Here is a 21785-nt window from a genome sequence, read left to right as displayed (position 1 = left end):
GTGGTGGCATTGGTGATGGCATTGATGGTAGTGGTGGCATTGATGGAGGTGGTATTGGTGGTGGTTGTTTGGTGATGGTATTGGTGGTGGTGGTATTGGTGATGGTATTTGTGGTGGTGGTATTAGTGGTGGTATTGGTGGCATTAATGGTGGTGGTATTGGTGGTGGTGGTATTGGCGGTGGTGGTGGTGGTGGTGGAGGTGGTATTGGTGGTGGTGTTATTGGTGGTGGTATTGGTGGTGGTTTTGTTGTTAATAAAACAGGCTTTTGAAAACAACCCATCCGGTGGCTTTAGTACAGATGACATGTAACACAGATGTGTTGTTGTCAGCTACAGCCCATTAACACAGGATTATGTGCTACCTGGAATTTACATGACTTAATTCGCTAAACATTTCTAAATCCATTTTACTTGGGGGTAGGGTTGAAACAGACACAAGATAATACCGGGTGAAAGTGATTGAAAGCAGACGCCCATGTTACGGGGGCAGCCATGCTGCTTAAAAAAACAAAAGCGGTTTCAGCTGAAGTAACGCATGTCCTGCCTGCAGTAAGAGAAACTCGATAAAGTAAAAAGTGCTTACAGACTAAATAACAGGGCGTATGAAACAATCAAAGTAAAGGGACCCGTCACCACGTGTGGGTACAAATGAAGACATGGCCATCCTAGGTGTCCATTACCCTTCAGGGACCACCTACACCCCATAAAGGAGACCCACACTGCCATAGAGACACATGCAGATGCACATTCCCAGTACAGAACCACGCCCAGGGGCACGCACATATCAGTCACACACCCACATTGGCTCTGCGTAAGACAGCCCAGTCCACTCCCCTTACGAATTGAGTGGGTGACGACAAAGCTACATGTCCAAGCTCTAATCCGCTGCCTGTGGTGACATGTTTGTGTCCGCTGTACACAGCACAATGTATGCATACAACAAGACCACAGGGACACACGCAGATATTATGTTGATATTATGTTGAACATGTGGCCCTTTATTGGCAGGGCCACATGTACAGTGACGCCTGTGCTGGATATGCGTGGGGTGAGTGCAAGCCAGCCCTCAGGGAGTTGTTGGTGCTGGCAACAAATACAACAGTGAACACTATGAATACAGAAACAGACAACACTAGCATTACAGGGACAACTGCGGAACATCATGGAGGTAGCCAGCGCAAGTCCAGAGGTCACACAATGAGCAAACAGAAGTGTCCGTGAGTTGCAGTGCGCTGAGTTTGGGGTACCAGAGCTGTGCGCTCATGTGAAGAAAATGTCTAGGATTGTGTACCTTCGGGATATTCCTGATGCAGCTGCAGTGGGGGGGGGAGGTGTCACACCTGCATCATCTTCCTCATCATCGTCACAGGTCTCCCATACTGCCCGAGCTGACATTGCAGCGTGAACTCTCCACAGCACGTACTAAAAACAGTAATGGACGTTGATTCGTGGTGCACTTAGTTAGTGGCACCGGGAGTGCTGAGCAGGGGACCAGGCAGAAGATGACATCCACGACAGGTGTGAGCAACTCCGTCAGTCTGCCAGTACAACCGTTTCGACACTGGCAGTTGGCGGTTGGAGTTGGTCCAGGTGGTGGTGACGTGTGCCTCCTGCAGTAATGTGATGTCCTGGCTGGTCAGGACTCGACTTGAAGTGTGAACCCTGGTGGGCCGCAATTGAGGCCAGAGGCAGTGGACAGCGCAGGGCCACAGACACATGGCGTTGATGACCCCAAGGCCATTGCCTCAGAGACCATCAAATATCTCAGAAGAAGGGGTCCCTGACCAGACCAGCACAGTGGCCCCGGATGCACAGCGGCCGGCATAGGCACCCCGCCACGGGACAGTGACTTGCGGCCCTCTGAGGTAGGGCCACGCAGACTGAACGGGTCCTCGTCAATGTCAAATGTGAATGTGGCGGAGGGTTGCGGGAGACAGTGGAAGGTGTCCTCCAGGGCAAGATACAGAGGGCAGAAGCTATACGGAAGCAGCAAGTGGAGGAGTGGAAAGCGACAGCCTCGTTGCCACCACCAATTCAGTATCAGCTGCATGAGGATAAAAACTACCCCCTATTCCATAGACTCAGAAGCCACCAATGTACCACCAGAGAGTGTCCATGAATGTCGGGGAACAGACTTAGTGGCACCGGGGCTGAGAGGGGATGCAGTCTGCAATGATGCCGGTACACTGATATGAATGCCACAGCCACGTGTCGTTGGGATGCTGTGCTCAAGGTTGCTGCCACCTGATCGAAGGAAGTACAGTGAAGTACAGGCTGCCATGAATACATGGCCTCGGACATCATGAAATCAAGACTCAGTTCCAAATGTATGACCTACTTGTCCATAGTGTAGGCCGAAGGCAGTAGTCAGCCCGTAAAAATAGACATATGACTCAGTTCCAAATGTGTGACCTACTTGACCATAGTGTAGGCCGGATGCAGCAGTAGAGTACGTCAATGAGAAAGGAGTAAAGCGGGCCTGTGTCGTGGAGGCTGTGATGGTCTGAGGAGGCTGCCACGGTCGTGCGCCTCAGACTTGAAGCTTGCGCCGGCACGTGGTGGGCCCTCCTTGACACACGCCGGCATTGGCAGGTGATCAGGGTGGCCTGGCTGCGCAGGTGCTGGCCAGAAGGGTTTGGGGTCCAGCGGGCCGGGGTACGGCGGGCACACAGGATCACAGGCAACACCGCTCATGAGGACGGCAGCGGCCTCATGGTGGGGTGAGAGGCGCCGCCCTGGCAGAGACATTGGGCATTCAGAAAGAGGACAGCACCCAGGGCTACATGCTTTTTATTCACACCCCTAGCTGGCCTGGTGTACGTCGGGCCATCTCACTTTGCTCATGCTTACGGGGGGAACGTAACAGGCAACATTTCCGCAAACTCCCCCACTGGCTGGGGTGACATGGTTGCGTCCACTGTCCACTACACTCCATACATCAGTGGTGTATGTCGCCATGGATATGGGTGTGTTCTGCATACTGCGGTCTGTCAAGCACATTTCCGCCACTCTTGGCATTGTTTACTTTCCCAATCATGGTTCTCCTGCCTCATTCACACATGCCTGGTTCCCACCTCTCCCCACATTTTGCTATTGTGTGGCTGAGGTGCCATGCCATTGATGGCTCATGTTCACGGCTTACCCAGGCTACCATTGTAAGTTGTTCTGTCGTGTCTGGTGGGTGGGCATGTTGTTTTGCATGTTGTATGTGATTTTGTGACGTGTGCATTGCCAGGGTTGTGAGTTGCATGGTTGTGGAGTTGAGGTGTGTGAGGTGTTCATTTGGAACTTGCCAAGGGGTTGTGCATTTCCCTTGGTGCCATCCTGGGAACGCTGGTTGATAATACTGTTGGAAGATGAAGAAATCATGCATACTGGCTGGGTATTTGGCGACGACGTTGGTGGAGATTTCACGGTGTTTGGATGTTGCATGCACATTGATGTGAGACGTGTGCTTTCTCTTGTGGTGATTGTGTGCTGTGTCACCAGGGGGCACAAGTAGGACATGTGTGCTGTAGATTGCCCCCAACATGTGAGTGCATCCAGCTATGGTGTATGGTCCTTGCTTGGTCTCCTGCTGATCCTGCGCATTGTGGTGGACGTATAGATACTGGGGTACCAGGCTGATGATGGCATTCAGGACAGGTGTGAGAGACTTGGATGTGGCTGGCTGTGAGACTCCTCTGACTCTGGCGGGTGTTGGTTGGGGGTACCAGAGGCCAACAGGTACAGCACAGCCAGCAGCTTTGTGTGGGGTGGGATGTTGGTTGTCCACTGTGTTGGTGCTGTCGGCCTGTTGGGCATTGATGGTCAGGATGCGTAGGATGGTTGTCCTTTTGGGCCTGTAGTGGGCAATGACATCCTCTGGAGTTTAGTCTGTGAGGCTGGTGAGTCTCCTGTGGGTCCACTGTCTTTGTTCATGCTGCCTCTGTGGTGGTCCGGGGGGGAATCCAGGCGGGAGGTTGTGGTCCTAGGTGTGGTGGTGGTGGGTGTTGTGTCCCTGTTGGGGGTCCGAGCTGCATGATCAGTGGCTCCATGGCATCTGTTGGACTTCAGGTGTGGCTGTGGTCTGGGCTCCCTTTTCTGCTGCCGGTTGTCGTCTGACTTTACACCAGGTCAGAGCAGGTGTTAATTTCTTGCTGCTAACATGCCATATTGCCTGTTTTGGGATCTTTCGTCAATCTGGCTGGTCATTGAGAATGTTGCGAAGTGGTGTTGTCGCGGCTTTTTGCTTGGGAACGCCTACTCTGCATCTCATTAGCGATAGTTGCCGGGTTCATCTGTGGCGATGTTTTTTGAGGATGCTATCGCAGGAAAACTGGTGCTATGGGCTGTTAGCACCAGCATGTGAATGGGGCAATACATTTATCGCGACTTTGGCTGCGCTAAAATGCAGATAACTTGGCAATAGGTCCTTGAGTATATGCCCCTTTGTCTTTTTGTGGTTGAGTTTTGATGATTTCTAGATAGCCAGTGTTTCACTTCCTTCAGTATCTTATTCAGGAAGAGAATGTTATTTGGTGATCGATTTTAAGGCATAGTTGTGTGTCATCTGCATAGAGGTAGTAGTAATTGAGGTTGGGTTATTTCAGGATTGATGTCCGAGATTCCATGTAGAGGTCGAGGTAAGTTTGGGTTTGGATTGAGCCTTGTGGGACACCTTGGTTGATCGGGATTGTGTTGTAGTGTGAGTCATTAAATTTGACTAGCTGTTAGTGTTAATCGAGGTTTGAGATGAACCAGTTCTGAACTGTGTCTGTGATTCCTATGCAAGATTCTGGGATGTTGAATAGTGTTGTGTGGTCTACTGTGTTAAAAGCAGAAGCTAGGTCGAGCAGAATTAGCAGGCATGAGTTACCTGTGGCAAACATCATGTTAATATGCTCTATGGCATTTTGGATTTTTGTTTCCCAGCTGATGCCTGCTCTAAAACCCAAAATAAATATGTTGAGAAGGCTGTGGTCTTCTATGTGCTACATGCACAGAGTTGTATGCATTATGCAATGGCTTTTGCAAAAAATGTAGATTGGTTACCGGGTAGAAGCTCTTTCAGGTTTGACACTGGTTTCTTGAGTAGTGGATTGTTTTGTTCTAGTTTTGGCAGTTTGATATCGTACCTTGAGTTAGTGAGGAGTTAATGATATTAGTACATATAGGTGCTAAAATTTGTTTGAGTTGTTTGATTAGTGGGGAGGGGAAGGAATCTGAAATTGCTGGGTTAAGCTCTGTAATGATTTTGATGAGTTTATTCTCTTCGAGTGTTTTGAATTCCTGACATATTATGTTCTTCTTTAGGGTTAGCAGGGGTGGATGTGTAGTGGTCTCTTCTTTCATGTTCTTTAGTACTCCGAGTGTGAGTGTAGTCATTGGGGGCTCATTGTTTTTGAAACTGCTGTTCAAGTGTAGGAAGCGGTCTCCTTATATGGTATACCAAAAAGAAGTATACCACGCAAAGAGTCCAGGTATTCCCTTACCAACGGACAGGGGTTTGCTCTAGCAATCCCAAGGTGCTCTTCTAGGGGGTAGTGTGGTCGAGCAGCCTTAGGCTTATCAGAGAGGAGTGTTAGACATCTGCGAATGCACATAATAGTCAATAACTGCTGCACTTGACTAAATAAGGAGATCTGCACTAATTTATAAAAAGAACACGTATCTTTATATATTTTCAGGCACCAGAGTCAATATGATCAGGTAAGTACATTTTTCAAGAGGAATACTAGTGCATTTATAAAGTTGACACAGTGCATTTTTAAGAAGCATCAATGTTAACCTATGGGAGGAAAAACAAGTTCGGCATTCAGGTACAGTACAGCGACTTCCAAGACAAGTCTTCTGGACTTGAGGTGAGTAATGAGCAAGGTCCAAGGCAGCACCCATAAAAAAGTCACCTTGGGCAGCACTGGGGCTGACGGGTGTAGAAGTGCTTTTCAGCATTGATTGCCCAATGTTATCCTGTGGGGAAAAACATGTAGTGCAATCGAGCACTCCGCAACGAATTACAGGAACAACTTCGTAGACTTAAGGTGAGTATGGGTAAAGGTCCAAGGCAGCACCAACAGGTCACCTCGGGCAGCACTGGGGCAGCCGGGTGCAGAGGTGCTTTACAGCATCAGGTACCCAATGTTTTCCCATGGGGATAGGTCCAGTCGAAAAGAGGCTCCAGGCTTGGACTGGAAAGCCAGTCATTCTGAGCGACAAGGGGGGCTCAGGTCTCAAAATGTTTAGGGGTGTGGGGACACCTTTGGTCCTCTTCTACACGGGCCAGGGACAACAGGTGCAGAGGTGCTTTCAGGTGTCATATCACCTGGAGCACTCACGGTAGAGGGGGCATGTGTCGGAAAGTCCACAGTGGGCAAGTCCAGGGTGGGCTTTGTGTCTGGAGAGCTGAGGGACCATGCTGGCACCAGTGACCCATTTCAGATCAGGCTGGGTGGCACAAGTGCAGTGGGGCTTTCCGGTGTCAGGTTTTGGCGGTCTGGAGTCCTCTCAAGTCTCTTTGGGTGCCTGCAAGATGCAGGGAAGCAGCTCTGCTGTTCACAGGAGTTCCTGAGTCTTGGCAGAAGTGCTAGCAGTCTCCCACGCTTTTGGAGGCACCGCAGCTTGCTGGATGAGTCGACTTTGACACCGTTGTTTGGAACAGCAGACAGACCAGCAGGGTTAGCACCAAGTTAGTAGCTTCCTCCATAGGTCTTGCTTTTCACAGTTCTTCGCTCCTTCTTCTTCTTTTGGTCAGCAGGATCTGATTCTCTGGTGCTGGGTTTCCCTATGTTCTGAATTTATGGATATTAGGGTGCTAGCCAATGGCCAACCTACCCTTGGGTCACTACACCCCCTGTATGACCACTTCATAGAGGAGGTGGTCATAACTCTGTCTTAGAATTCCTGATTTTACCATCACCAGTATGGCTCCCTTTGAAAAGTCGTGTCCCCTTCTGGTTGCCCACCTTAGGGGTGAAACAACCCTGAGGGTAGACACACCTATCTGACTAGATACTTTCACTGCCTGTCCAGGTGCCCAGTAGTGCTGGACAAAGGGGGTTGGCTTATTCTCCGGTGGGAGAAACCAGATTCACATTGCAAATGCGGTAGGCGCTTTGAAGCTCCCCTGCCTTGGAATTTTAATCTGCAGGTCATCCTGTGGGAGGAGGTGAACGCACCCTGTTCCCAAGCAGAGTCAGTTTATGACCTACTAGGGGTAAGACACTCGTCTCTGGTTGCAGTCTGATGAAAATCAATGTGTCAGCACCAGGGGCTGGTAGGTTTTCAGGGGGCACCTCTAAGGTGCCCTCTGTGTGCATGTATTAAAAATCCAGCACTGGCATCAGTGTGGGTTTATTAATACACGATGTTTGATACCAAACATCCCTATTTTCAGTGAAGATATCATGTAGCTGAGGAACTTGTTTTCACCAGCATCCAGCAAATGTTAAAAAATGGCTTCCCTGTTCACCGGTACTGGCAGCAATAGAACTTACCAGCACAGGGGCATATCTGCCCATGCAGCTGTGTCCCCACATGTAATATAAGGCACCCTGCCTTAGGGCTGTAAGGCCTGCTGTAGATGTGGCTTACAAATAGTACATGCAGTGTTAGGTTGCATGACACGCAGGGAGCTGTGTCATGTCATGTTTTCACTTTTGTCCGCAAGAAAGACATGCAGTATGCAAAGGCAGTTTGCATGAGCTTGATGAGGGGTTCCTTAGGGCGGCACAATATGTGCTGCAGCACTTAAAGATCCTCTTCAGTGCCTTAGGCCCCAGGTACCAGAGTTACCATTTACTAGGCAATTTCACAGGGTACCATAGGTATTGCCAATTGGGGTACAATTGCACAGTTCTTTGGAAAGAGATCTGGCACTGGGGACCTGGTTAGCAGGAACCCAGTGCCCTTTCAGTCAAAATCACATCAAGTACCAGGCAACAAGTGGGGGTGACCATGTCATAAAGGGCACTTTCCTACATCAAGGATGTCTCAATGTTTGTGTTTTTTCTGTGAAGAACTTTAAGAAGTTTTCATATTGTCCACTTTTGCCATAATCCTTGATGTGATGCTTGGTGCTGGTTGTTGTCTGATGATGTTGAAAAGTTGTTTTGATTGGTTGTTTGTGCTATCTAGTTGTGATTGGAAGAATTTAGCTTTGGATTTAAAGATGCGTTTTTTGGATCTGTTTCTTTCATGCCTTAGGAGGGTCAGGTTTTAGGATGAAGGGTTCCGTCTCCAGTTTCATTCAGCTAGTCTTAGTTGTCATCTTTCTTCATTGAGTTCCTTGTTGAACCATAGGCATAAAGGATTGTTCTTTAATCTTTTGAATATTAGTGGGCAGCTTGGTTTCAAAATCCTGAGAGTGTTTTGATGCAATTTGTAGGTAGGTCTTCTCCCGAGTGGGGCTTGTTGTTTGGGGAGAAGTGAGAGCTTTTCATTCCTAATAGTTCTTTGATGTTGATTTTTTTGTATCCTTATCCACACTTTAGGTCTAGATATTTGGCCATTAATCTTTCTTGTTCTGCATTTAGGTGAAGTGAATGATTTGGTGGTTTGACCAGTCTACTGGTTGGATAGTCTCTCGACTTAGCAAGTTTTCTTTAGCTATTAACAGGTCTACTGTTGATCCCTTTATACATGGGGTTGATGCAGTGTTATTTTAGGCTGTTGCCTTCAATGAACTGTTTCAGGTTTGTTGTGAGAATGTTATTGGAATTATTCCAGTGTATGCTGAAGTCTCCTAGGAATATGTTGTTGGTTTCGAGGAGTGATTGTTGTGTTATGAAGTCTATTACCTGGTCCGAGAAGAGTGGTTGATCTCCTGTTGCCTGATATAGTAAGTGGAGTTTGGTTGAGGTGGGTCCAGCTGAAGAGAGTTCAACTCCTAGACATTCAAATGTGGAGTATTATTCTGTGATGAAGGTGCAGACTTGCAGAGTGTTTTTGTGGCTGGCAGCTAGGCCTCCTCCTTTTGATACCTCTCGCTCTCAGCAGCTTATGGTAAAGCCCAGGGGGACTAACAAGTCTCTCATGAGTGTTGTGGTTTCATTTAGTCGTGTTTCAAAAAGGAATGTTATGCCAGTTTACTGTGACATGATTTCTTCAGCACTGTAGGTATCATGTTTCCATACCAACCTGCAAATGTTCAGCATGCATTTTATTGTTGGCTTGATTCTTTTAATTTCTCATTCTGATTGTATAGGTATCCTGTTCTTTTGCTTGGGTGGTCTCTTTATTATTATTTCTCCTCTGAGTCTGTTTGTGTCTTGTATCAGTCTCTTGTTTTTTTCTGCATTTGCTACTTTGCAGCATTCTGGTAGGGTTTCATCTTTTTCTTGTGAGAACCTATTGTTGGTCCTTATTTTTTCTATTTATGTTGTTGTGGAGTGGCATCATGTGCCTGGGTTGTTTGTGTTGGGTTTCGGTAGGCTTTGAGTTATTTTGTTTCTCCTTCCAGAATGAGTTTGTATTTTTTAGATCATCATGTTGTTGTTCAGGTTTTTAGATAAAGCATTGGCAAGTGTGTTTTCCATTTTGTTGAGCATTGTAAACAGCTCTGTGTGGTTGCGCAGCTCTGTAATGTTTTCAGCTGTGCACTAGCCCCAGCAATATGGGTTGTTAAGCATGTTGTTGAAATTGCAGTGTGTGTCTGGGATTGGGTGCAGTGTTTATGTGAGGGGTAAATCAATATGTTTGTTTCCGTGTGTAGTGTTTGGAGAGATGTTAAGTTTCCTGTTATAAGGTTTGCAGTGTTGTATGTGTTTTGTATGGGAATCTGTTAGTGTGTAGTGGTAATTGTGTGTTTGTTGGGGTCTGCCTACTGATAAGTTTTGGGTCTCTTGTGATGATGTGTGGGGAGTTTCTATGAGAGTCTCTTTGGAGATAACAGGGGAAACTTATTTTTGTGGTGGATGAGTGAGTAGTTGGGTTGTCAAGTTAGATGTGTGTGCCGTTGTGGACTATTTCATCGGTTGCTCTGATAAGGTATGTGTGTTTGACTTTGTTTATATTACGTGAGTTCCTTTGGGGGCTTAGTGATGTGTGAAATTGGGGGCTCCTTCTTTCTGAAATGTTTCTGTCATTGTGTCTGGGTAGGTGTTTGATTTGAAGAGTCCTAGAACGTTCTGTGAAATGGAGTGGTGGGGAGCTGTATCTGTGGTTTTGAGCTTGGTTAATTGAGTTAGTGGAACAGTCCCTAAGGTGGATTTGTTCAGTGGTATTTTGTCATGTTTCTTCCTTTGTTAAAGGCGAAGCGAGTGGCATGCTGATTTGTTTTACCTCATGTTTTTACGCAGGTTTTATTGCTCTTGGTTTTAGTGGTGTGGTTTTGTACCAGGTTGTATTAGCAGGGTTGCTGTTTTTGTTCTCATGTGGTGATGTTGTTTCATAGTGACTGAGTTTGTTCTTTTGGAATTGGCAGTTGATTGGTATGTTGCTTTGCCATGTGGCCTATGTGAACTTGTTTGTTCTGCTGTAACAGGGCTATGGAGTGTTGTTGTATTCTGGTTTGTGTGGTAGGTGTTAAATGGTGTTGATTTGTGCCTTACATTGCTGGTGGAGTGAGTGGGTATACTTTGATTTGGGTGTGGAGTGTGTGAGGTTCCACTCATTGGCTCTGCTGAGTGTTCCATACTTTGTTTCTTGTGATTCTGAATGATGCCTATCAGATCTAGTAGTGTGGGAAAGTAAATCTCAAATGCTTGGAGGTTGTACTCAGCTGCTTGTATGATTATTTTGCCTTTGTGTATATTAATATGAATTCTTCTCGTTTGAAGTTTTTTCCTGGTGGCATTGCTACATTTAGGCTGTTGAGGATTTTGGCTGAGTTAGCAATGAGTAGTTCATCTGTAAGGATTTCTTGCCATCTTGTGGGCCTACCCATGTAGAAGATCAGGTCCATTTTCTGCCTGCTATTTTGAGTACAGTAGTAAATGTCTGAGATGAGAATCTCGGGTCATTCTTCGAACAGTGTGTGTTGTACGTGTTTTGTGGTATTTTTAGAGAGAATTGGTGGGTAGATGTTTCTCAAAGAGTTAGAAATACATTGCAATAGTCTTTTGTTTAGTATCTGAGCTATTGGGCTTTGCAGTGTTATGTGAACCTTCATCTTTGTTTGTGGTGGTGTGCCTCTTATTTCGTGTTTGCAGAGGATTGAGTAGTGTTAAGTAGTGTTTCCTGTGTTGTACTTGTATCTTCTTTGTGTTGGTTTGTTATTTAGCTATTTTCTATTGTGTATGCCTCTCTGGAGGTTGTTTTCTGTTTGGTTGGGTCAATTTCATTGATGATGTGATATGTTTTAAGCTAGGTGATGTGCTTTAGATTTGTCTATGAGTTTGTGTTTGATGTTTAGGCTTTGGTTTCATTGATCACTTGTCTTTTTTTCTTTATGAATATATTTGTTGTTTTGGTGATTATTACTCCCCTTTATGTGATGTAGTTGGTTCTGTCACATTCAGTCATTTTTGCATCTTATGTGTATGCCTCCTGTTGACTGCTCATTTCCCTTTCTTATTATTGGTTTGATTTTGGTTCCGCACCTGTTGGGGAGACGCTGGCCTTTAAATTTCTCCTAAGCTGTGTTAAAGGTGGCTCTTTAGGTACTTGCCTCATGGGATGCTGAAACTCACTCCAATTGTCAGTTGAGATTTTACTCACTGGGAGACTCAGCGGCCACAAGGAAATTGTTAATTAATCAATTGGTACTTAATTTTCAATTTTCTGTCTTCTTGGCTTGTATTTCTCTGTTTTCTATCTCGTTCTTTCTAGGGCTTGTTAAGTGTTTCTGGTTGTGGTTATTAACTTCAATCTGCTCAGCCTGTTCTTTCTGCATCCTTGTGATACTTGATGTTTTCTTATTCGTTTAGTTGGGTCGGCCCTGTTGGGAAGATAGAATTGTTTCTTTGAAGTTATTTGTTCAGTTATGCTGTCTTCGATTGGTTGGTTCTTTCTCACTGTGCAGATCGTTGGTTCAGTTGACGCTATCTACTCTGTTCCAGTCACTTAGTTGGTTGATATAATAATGTAATATGTTCAAAACATATTGCCTTGTATACAGTGCTTAATTTGTAAAAAACTCAGTGCCCAGGGCCCTCGACAGGAGGACACTAAAGCGTGCACTGTCCGTTGCCCCTGGCAGCACTGCCAATGACAGCACCAACACACTACTAATCATCACACTCTTAAATGTGTGACAATTCATTCTATTACAGCCCTCCAAAGCTATAAGAATTGCTTTCGAGGCAAATACTAATTAATGGAAATTGAAATTGAAATAATGAACAGAAGTTGTTGTGCTCATACCTAAATTTGCAGACACCACTAGCATGTAGCAGACCGTCATAAGCCCCATTGCGGGCAATTAAGTGCAGGTACTGAGTACCGGAAAGCACCGGCACAAATTAAGCACTGCTTGTATAACACCTTTGTCCAGTTCTGGCATTTTAGTCAACATCACTTTGCATTCTGGGGTGTTACACCCATAATGAAAAACTACAAGAACCAAATAGCAACATGCTGTTAGTTGAAAAGCCAGGGACAGCTAACGGTATCATATATCATACTGCCACATGGGCATGCTTGTAAAATGCAAAAAAAACTATACTTCCTGGCTTTATGTCTCTTTACTAGCATTCTGTCAAGGGTTAAACATTCCAGTAGGCGTAAAGTTAGAGAATGCCTTTCAAATGCAAATGCAGTGTCCCCTGCAAATAAATAAGCTAACATTAACCCTCCTTTGAAAAACAAACAGCATGAAAAAAGGCATTGATTACCAGAACAAGACTAGGAGCAGCAGCTGCACCTGCCTAAGAGACACTGAGAAAGGAAAACCAAAGGGGTGGCAGCCGCTTCCTAAGCACATCATCTGCCTAGAGGTTGATGTGATTTAGTTGGAGCATGTAACACCAATGTGATGCGCCCTGCCTTGAACAAGTGCAGCACTTGTTGCAGGTACTTCCCCCAGAGGTGCAACCGGCAAGAGAATGTTGAAACAGGTGGGATCTGCTACACAAGAAATGTGAAAGCGAGTTTAGAAGAGTTACCTAGAAAGGAGAAAACTATCCTGACTTTTCAACTTTCCACAGCAGGTTTTATCTCATATTCTGTGTTGAATCAAATAGCTTTAGCTGGTATTGAGCTTTCACTTTAGAGGAGGTTCGTACAGTGAAGTTATGGCTTGCTAAACTGTCCATGCGGACGAAAAGCAGGAGTGAACACTAAATGTGGCTGTTTGACCAGACAAATCCAGATCCTGGACTTTCTATACCGTGAGCATAATAAAATGTGAAACAAGATTTCGACTCGTCTATCCTCGCTAATTTATTTCTTTAACAGTCCGATTTAGGCAGGTGCTTTAGAGCAGGTTATTTCTTTGACTTCAAAGGAAACTAGAAGCTAGAGAGCTGCTGGTGTTGAGTAATGTTTAATGGTAGCAATGAATTTCTGATCTGTCTAAGAAGTTTGATAAATCCTTTTTTAAGTTGTTCCTTTTAATTTTTCTAAAAATTCATTATGCTTACTTCTACTTCTTAAACGAAAGATAAATCTCTTTCCACATTAGTGAGAGAGATTCGCCATTACGACCACATTACGTAAAGGGTGGTAGTACTAGCACAGGTATCTTTTGTTTTCTTTTTACTTTGCAATTTCTTGGTTGTTATTCGTTGCTGCCATCATTTGTAAATCGCTCTGTGAACTCATACATTTCAACTAACGCCACTAGCACATAGGTGCTAAATGTCCATCTAGCATCTACTTGACAAAATAATGCAAATCATTTAAGATAACAAGTAGATTTCAGAGCTGTCATTCAACAGAGTTTGAAAGTTTCTTTCAGAAGTAGAATGAGCAGAATATGCTTGACAGAATAAGTGGTAGGGTAAAATACATTACCGACGTGATAAGGATGACAGAAATGCCCCAGCACAAAATGTAAATGGCACATAAAACTTATATTTCTGGTAAATCTTTCCAAATGGTAAGTAGTACTGTATCAGGGTAGGCAATATAAAAAAAAAAAACAGATATTACACACTTTGTATTGGATTTCACTTTGCAGTTTCGTGAGTGGTGAAGGGGCTATGGTGTAAGGTGCTCTACAAAGACGAAGGAACAAAGAAAGACAATGAATAATTAAATTGAAAAAACTGGATGAGAAAAAGGATAAGAAACGACAAAAGGAAGGGAAACATGATTTGAAATATTACCATCCCCGAAATCTAATATTTAGAGGTCATAATTATCAAAACTATGCTTTACATGCCTCCTTTTGTGAAATATTTTAATTCCCAGTAATAGTGAATCTTTACCAGGAATTAAACTTTACTTCCATTTTCTTGTATATATTTTTAAATATAATTAAATGTATTTTATGTTAAACTTTTCATGCACTTCGGTGCAACTTTTAATAATAGATATGTAATTCCTTGTTGCTAGAAACAGAGAAGTAGTGCATCCGAAATTTTACATAAAAAGGGTTCTTTGAAATTCTATTAAAAAAAAAAAAACATTATTTATTAATGGTAGCAGGCCATACAGTATAAAAGTATCACATTTTCATAACCAGAGCAACGTAAAATGTGTTGGGCAATGGTGTAGCTGAAACATGTATTGTTATGGCAAATGTCTTAAAGTAACAAGGCCACGCATTGATGGCCCCAAATAACTGACCCACATACACAAAACTATGTCTGCGTTAATCAGGCCTGTCTACAACCATTTCCATAACAGCCCCCTTAATGTAACAGTAAGCAATAGGTCCAGGGTCACTAGAGTCTTGCATTTATGTCTATTGCTTCCCTCCCAAATCCCATATATATATATATGTCAATGCCGGAGGCGCAAGGGGAACAGGTTGCAGCATCCCTGTGTTATGTCCGTCCAAGCCCAAGACCACCCAAAGGCAAATGTTATGGGTTCTTCCCTTCACCCCTATAAAAGTTACCAGAGTAGATGCCCATTCATCTGCGATTGGCCGACATCGCAGATGCCTACCTTCTTCTTACCTTATTGCAGATTTTTCAGCCAGTGCTCAGCGCTCGACTGCTTTCGTTCACTTGCAGGGGAGCGGTACTCTGGGGGATCTCCAATGCATGTCTAGAGTGCACTTGGCCAATATGATTGATAGGTTCAAGAATCTAGCTCCCACCCATGTCAGCTTCGGCGTAGGATGCAGTCCCAAGAGACATACCTTCTTCCACCACAGTTCTGCCCGATCTACTGTGTGTTCCAAGCCAGTCATCACCTCCTATAAGTCCCACGTGATCACTGACTATGACCAAGCCACATGTGTGAAGTCACAATCCAGTTTGCTAGATCAGGGGCATTTCTTGTCAAGAGTACCCTGCATTGTGTTGAGCCAGTGTGAGGTGAGATATGTCATATGGAGAAAGTTGAACTGTGTGTGATGAAATCTAGTATTACGTGATGCAATGTGAACATGTTCCAGTACACTGAGCCATTCCTTATCCTTCAAGTATCAATTTAAGGCAGTCTTCCACCTCTGTTGGAGCAGCGTTAAGTCTACCTGGGTCAGGAATAGTGCCGAAGTATACTATCCAACAGGTGTCTTTAAAAGTAAGGACAATCTGTTAAAACTCATGCGTCAGCATCTCGGCCTGTCCCATTGGTCCCTTGGCCATAGTGCTTGAACTGCCTGGGTAATGGCTGCATACATTAGGAATTGCGGTGCAGGCAGTTCGGTGTCTGCCATGAGTCCATCCAACAGTCTCTGTCTGCCCTCGTCAAAGCAGTCTCTCACCGTAAGTAGGTCCACAGCAGTCGAGGCCATAGAATGCGGCTTGTTAGAGGACTGCATCGGGCGTTGGAACGCCCACCAGTGGCAATGCCGGGGAGCATGGCCATGAGTGGCCTGATAACTTGATCTATTTCTCCAAGCAGCGCAAAGTAATTCAGAGTAGTTTCAGAAGTGGACCCCGAGTAAGGCCCTCCCCCAAAAGGAGGGGCATTAGTCGTCCCCTTTCATGGGGGGGTTGCGGTCCCAGTTCTTCCCTACAGTAGATGGCGTACCATCGCGTCAGCCACTGCACTTGAATCGCAATATGGTACAGCTCGAAGTTCGCAGCATCCCTCCCTGGTCAGCTGTTGAAGACTGTATAGCAATGTCCTACATCTGCCTCCATCGCATAATAACTTTGCACCAAAGTGTCTAGCGATCTGAACCTAGATCTGGATATCCAAAGTGGGAGGTTCATGAAAAAGTAATGTACTCTGGGTAAAATGATAAATTTTAGTGAGCACTACTTGCGCCATTAGCTGAAGCTGCAACATGTGCCAGAAAACCACACTACCTCTCAAAGAGCAAAGGACTCCGTTTAGGTTACCCTCCTGACCATCTACGACTTTGTGAAAAAGTTTAACCCCGAGGTACTGGAACAACCTGGGTTCCCTTGGCATGCTTCGATCCCGGATCACCCGTGGAATGCCTCCATGACCTTCGTGTACCGGAAAGGTATAAGACTTATCTCAATTTGTGCATAGACCGGTCACATTCCCCAGCAGACACAGCATTGAGGCCCTCAGGGTAATACTGTTTCAGTGAAATGTAAAAATAAAAATATGACGTTCACATACAGAGATTTGTTATTTTCCAGGTCATGCAGCAGTATACCCCTATCCTGTACCTTCTGTCAAACAATGTTAGCAAAAGGCTCAATGGCCAGAGCAGACAACAGGGGGATAGGGGACACTCTTGTCTTGTACTTGTCCAAATCTCTCGAAGGAATCTGAGATATTTTAACTGGACTTCACCCTTGCCTCTGCCCATTGCATGGCAGGTCAGTCCATTTAGCCCATTCAGGTGCTAGCCATATGCGTTGCATTTCAGCCTGCATGTACCACCACATTAAGGTGTCATAGGCCTAGTGCAGATGGACTGAGTGAATAACCGTGTCAGGAAAGGCCTCCAGGGAGGTCTCATCCAACACATCTGATATTTAAGGTGGTATTACAGTGCAGGATAAAACTGTTCTGGTCCATGTAGATTAGCAGGTGCAAGTAGGGTTGTAGACGACTGGCCAGGATCTTACTAAGTATCTTGTAGGCAATAGTCAACATTGACAGAGGACGATAATAGGAGGTCAGAAGCAAATTGCCCTTCTCCTGGGCCATCTTATACAGGTCTACCAAGTGGGGCGCAAGGAGGTTGGCAAACATCTGGTAGAACTCTATGGGAGACCATTCACTCTCGGAGTCTTCCGGGCTGCCAAACCCTTGATAGCCCCTCTAATTTCTTGTTCTGTGATTTGTTGTCCAAGTGATTGTCAGGTATCATCTGGAAGACTGGGGATGACCACAGCTGCCAGGAATGTGTAAATTCTTTCCTCCTCAGCTAGGTGGGATCCTCTGTGCAAGGCTTTGTTTATGCTGCATGAACATGTCATGAATGTAAGTCTGTGTGTACTTTAGCATGCCATCTGCTGCACTGAGTATTCATACAGCGTGATCCTGGCGCTCCGTGTTTACAAGCCAAGCCAATAGCCACCTTGTCCTGCCTCTCTCTACATGTGTCTTAGCTATATATTCTCTGTAAGAGAAGAGGCCCAATCTCTGTACTGTATCAACATGCTGACTCTACACCTCCAAGAGCTCCAGACTCTTGGAAAGATTCAGAAGCACTATGGCTTCAAGATCCCGCAGCTCAGTCTTTAAGTTGGTGAGCTTGGTTTCCAGGGATCTATGGGCCCCTATCTGTGGGACCAGGCAGTGACCCCACGCTAGAAATGGGTTTTCTGGTTGGCTAGGGTAAGCACCTAACCCTGGCGGAACCCACCACTCTAGTCAGGGCAAGTGAGTTACACATCAGAGCTAACCTGTGCTCACCCTCTGGTAACCTGGTGCAGAGCAGGTAGTCTTATCATCAGTGGCAATGAGTAAAGCGTTTGGGCAACACACTCACACAACACCACAATGACTACACCACCAAAGAGACTCCATGCAGGGTTATATAAATACATAGATTACATTGTACATAAAATATAGACCAAAATTAGTACTGTGCATACTATGCAGATCCTGAGATACTACTCGTTATCCTGTCAATGCATGAATCAAAACAACATGCATTACAACATCAGGTCATGAAATGCAGCAGTTTGGTTAGAGAAAAAATAAATACATCACCAAATCTTACCAGAAGCACATAAATCACACATGATCACCATAAGCACATCAGTAACAATAAGCCCACATGAGCACAGGAACCTAGCACTCCTATTTAGCGAGGTTACGAATAGGGCAAAGAAATTCCTGCGCACCTATTACGTGTAATATGGTAATTTCTGTGAATGTTTATGCAACCATTATCCCCATCGTGGGTCGGCCACTGGACACGTGAGGCATGGGAGAGGGAGCACTGGGTGACTTTCCTTTGTCTACAGCCAAAAATGGAGGGGGGGAACACATGGTAGATTTGAGCGGGGAGACTTTGCTTGATCCCCTGTGTGCAGAGGAGTCCAGAGCAGCTGCCTGCTAGCACGCGGTGCAGGTGCTGGAGACCCAGGGATCCTCAAGCGTCACCTGCTGTAATTAGAGCGGTCCTCGTGTCCCCGAGGACCCCGTTCTCTTGATCCAAGGTAGCCACCGTAGGGGAGATGAAAGTAGGAATGCTGACAGGCATTGGGGATGGGGCCCGCCTCCTCTGGTCATAGCCTTGCCTGGCTACTCCCACACACTGGTGCTGCAGCTAGCAAGACATGCCGATTTTGATTCATGCTGTACTAGGGAATACTAATCCAGGATCGAGCACTCAGCCTCTCATCTCAATCCTGCAGATCCTGGCCACCACACAGTACAGTACAGTACTAGGGTACAAACACAATAACGCTGGTTCAGAGAGGCAACAGAGCTCAACATATTATCTGGGGAAATCCAGACAGAGCAGAAAACAGCTCTGCTCGCACACCAATATTAGAGAAGACAGGTGCAATACAAAGTCCTCCCCTTGCGCTGGGCTCTTGGAAGAACACTTTGGGGGGGGCACAAAGAGGTGGGCAGGTGGCAGGCCAGCACATATGGCAGGGGTTAAGTGGCAGTCCCTCCTGCAGTCCAGCAGTTAGCAAGCAGCAGGCCAAAAAAACAAGGCAGGCAGCTCAAATGGCGGTTCCTCCTGGCAGTACAACAGTCCTCCTAGCGATGGGGGATTTGTAGAGCCAGCAGCGTCTCTGGTTAGAAGTCCACACAGTGTCTGGTTGGACCAGAGTCAGGGAGCAGTAGGGAGCAAGGCAAGCAGAAAAGCAGGCTAGTTGAGTCCTTTAAGCATCACAGGTGTTCAGTTCCAGTTCCAAAAGTGCTTTAACCAACATGGGGTCAGAGCCCCTGTACTTATACTCAAAATTGTCTTTGATGAAGGGGTGACTACACCAGAAAGCTTAAAAGTGCACAACACTTCCGTTCAGCCCAGCCCCGGCTCCAGGCGTCTGTAGGAGTTAAATCAGCCCTTTGAGTGAGGACAGGACACAACCGATTCAAATGTGAATTGTAAACATCCTCTCCCTCTCCCAGCCCATGAAGATCTTTAGCATGCAGATTAATGCAGATGTTAGCCCTGTCACACCCAGCCCTGGTAGTAATGTGGCTGTCTGGAAAGTATGCAGTAAGTTTAGCTGTCACCCAGATCAGATGTGTATTGGAGTCAGTCTGAAAAGCACAAAGAGTCAAAAGCACAGATAAATGCCCACTTTCTAAAAGTGGCATTTCTAAAATAGTAGTGTAACATCCAACTACACCAGTAACTAGGATTTTTAACTACCATTCTAAACATACTAATCATGGCAATGCCACTCCTTTCAGATCGGGAATTATCACTTAAGTACATATATAAGGAAATTGCCAATGCTAACCTATTAGTGGAGTATGCCTCACAGCAGTGAGAAACAAAATAGTCTGCCACTACCAGGACAAGCCACTCAATAAAGGCACAAGCCCTACAAGCCCTACCATTTAATTACACAGCACCCTGCCCATAGGGCTATCTAGGGCCTACTTAGGTGTGACCTATGTGTAATAAAAGGGAAGTTTAAGGCTTGCCACGTAGTTTTTTTTTATTTATTTTTTTACTATTTTTATTGTATTTTCATAGGTACACAAACAAACAATACAGTCATGGCTTTCAGTCTAAGATACAATTACACTAGTTATTGCTTCTCATATGCAAAGACATATTCAATAACATTAAGAAAAAGTAACGTAGCTAATTAATCCATTTCTCCACTGGAGCCCATATCTTAGAAGCAAGCTCCCGCCTCCGCCTACCCTTTATTGAATAGACTGAGGATTCAAATTTATGGATAGCAAGCAGTCTAGTTCTCCAGTTAATAAATGACGGGGCTTCAGGAGAAAGCCATTGTGAAGTTATACATAAACGGATCATGGACATAGCAATGAACGCAGACGTATGCCATGAGTTGCCCAAAGATACTACCCCATCATAACCCATTATCACCATCTCAGGTGTCAAGGTACATTGAATCTTTAACATAGAATTAATAAAACGTTCTATATCTGATATAAATTCAGTCAATTTAGGACAAGAAAAAAACATATGGCTTGCATTTGCTGCGTATAACCTACACCTTGAGCAATGGTTCCCTTTTCTACTACCCCATTTTGCAATTCTTGCAGGTGTATAATAAAGATCGAACATTGACATATAACTTTGAGTCCGAAGACTACCAGAGACCAAGACTTTACTTGCGAACTCCAAAGCCGGGTTTAAATCCATACCAGTCTTCCCTAATTTATCTGCCCACCTTGACCCTTGTGCACATAGATCATCCGGTAGGCTAGATAGTAAATGCTGATATATCATACCTATTTTGGCTTTCTTCCGAATGAGTTCAAAAATCTCTATTTTATCGAATAGTGATGGATTTCCTACAAGCTGTGCAAACAAAACACTTCTAACCTGAAGGTATTTAAAAAAATCATGAGGATAGAGCTGATATTTATCCTTCAAGCCTGAAAAAGATAGCAGTTGCCCACGTAGTTTTAAATGTCAAGTTGAACAAGCAGAAAAATGCACATGCAGGCCCTGTAGGGGCAGGCCTGAGGCAAGTTTGAAAGGCTACAGCAGTGAGTGGCAAAAGCAGTGCTGCAAGCCCATTAGTAGCATTTAATTTACAGGCCCTGGGTATATGGATACCACTTTACGAGGAACTTACATGTAAATTAAATATGCCAAAAAGGTGTAAACCAATCATACCATGTTTAGAGGAGTGAGAACGAGCACTTTGGCACTGATTAGAAGGTCCCACAATCCTAAAGCCAACAAAAAGAAGGTCAGAAAAATAGGCGGAGGAAGGCAAAAAGTGTGGGAATAACCCTGCAAAATGGTCCAGGTCTAACACCCCAAATCACCACCTTAAACACTTCCCACACTCTTAATGCAGACACAGTAGATTGATTGTGTTAGAAGTCCCTAATGGCATCCCCCAAGGAATCCCTGAAGACTGTGTCGTGCAACAGCTTTCAGAGAAGTCTCCAGGTGGAGTTTGGGGCCAAACCTAAGCACATTAGAAGGGGAATGTGGAGGCTAGGTATTCTATCATGGAAGTCATTCCTGCCACAGCTGGAAATGCCAATATCTTATCAAGACCAACATGCAGATCATTCACTGGGGAAAAGAATGAGTCCTTCCGCACTTGTTCGTGCCTGTGTCTCCAGAGGTCTAGGAGGCCCAAGCTGACCATCCATGTCCGACGTAGTTGGCCACTCTCTGGGCCAGGTATTCTAGAAGCGGAGGGGTGGACCTGTCAGTGACACATCTGTTACACAGTTAAAATCACCT

The sequence above is a fragment of the Triturus cristatus genome, chromosome 6 (genome assembly GCF_964204655.1).
Source record: "Triturus cristatus chromosome 6, aTriCri1.1, whole genome shotgun sequence".
In the NCBI taxonomy this organism is placed as follows: domain Eukaryota; kingdom Metazoa; phylum Chordata; class Amphibia; order Caudata; family Salamandridae; genus Triturus; species Triturus cristatus.
The sequence above is the reverse complement of the archived record's forward strand: the minus strand, read 5'-3'. Positions refer to the sequence as shown.